The sequence below is a fragment of the Contarinia nasturtii genome, unplaced genomic scaffold (assembly GCF_009176525.2).
Source record: "Contarinia nasturtii isolate CC-2019 unplaced genomic scaffold, AAFC_CNas_1.1 Cnas_scaffold_2806, whole genome shotgun sequence".
Classification (NCBI taxonomy): Eukaryota; Metazoa; Arthropoda; class Insecta; order Diptera; family Cecidomyiidae; genus Contarinia; species Contarinia nasturtii.
The window spans coordinates 2,344,417-2,345,463 of NW_022200123.1; positions in this window are offsets into that span (position 1 = coordinate 2,344,417).

Sequence of the window (1,047 nt, forward strand, 5' to 3'; positions counted from 1 at the left end):
AAATTCCCACCCCCTAAGAGTGAGCCTATTATATGCCCCACCCTGTATATGTTGAAATATGCGTTAGTTTAAAGTATGTTTAATGTAGGATATTATGAATGTTTTTTTTGTTGTTCGTTTATTTTAAATTTGTATATAATTCGAAGAATGAAGAAAGTTCAAGAGGTACCTGCAGTTTGATCTATACATTAAAATAAATAAAGAACTCGGCAATATGGTACATGTACTTCTACTTGTTGCTTGTATTTGGAATGTGAATATGTGGATGTGTCTGTATTTGATTTTGTTGCGTGGCAAAAATGCATGCACGAAAAAAAGAAGAAATATTTTTGGCGCACACAAGATCAATATCGTCAAGAAACTCAATTGTGAGATGGATGAAAGAGACACACTAATAAAAAAGATATTATTATAATGAGAGAAATGGAAGCTTTAAAGCGTGCCGCATAAAATGCTCATGTACACAAAGATTGACATTGAATTATATGGATATTTTGGGCTTGTTTTGTTTGTTGTAAAATGTTTCTTTCTTCAATTTCCAAGCACATTAATTATTATACATTTAAAAGTTGAACTTTTTTAATTATTCGATGGCAATGCGATAATATTTAGAGAATTTGGAAAATGTAAAATTTTTCTGTTTTTTTTTTTGTGTTTGGCTTTTGCTAAAAATTTGTTCACATTCGTTCGGCTATCACATTCAAACAATTTAAAACAAAAAAAATGTTCATTTCAAACGAAATAAATGATGTTGGTCACACGGGGCGACATTCAATGGCATGGATTTGGAAAATTAAATGCAAAAATAAAGAATATTATCGTTCATAGGGAGTGATTAGATCAAAAAAATGTATGGTTCAATTATGAGTGTGCTTTCAAATCACGTTTCAAAAAAACGAACATTTAATGCATTTCCATTTCGAGAATTTGCAGATAAAATGGGGCTTAATATTTGTTTCTGTTGCTTTCGTCTCTTCACTATAATTCAAGTATAATTCGAAAATTATTGCTTTTTGTTTCCAATTGTTAAATTGATGCAGTGTTTAA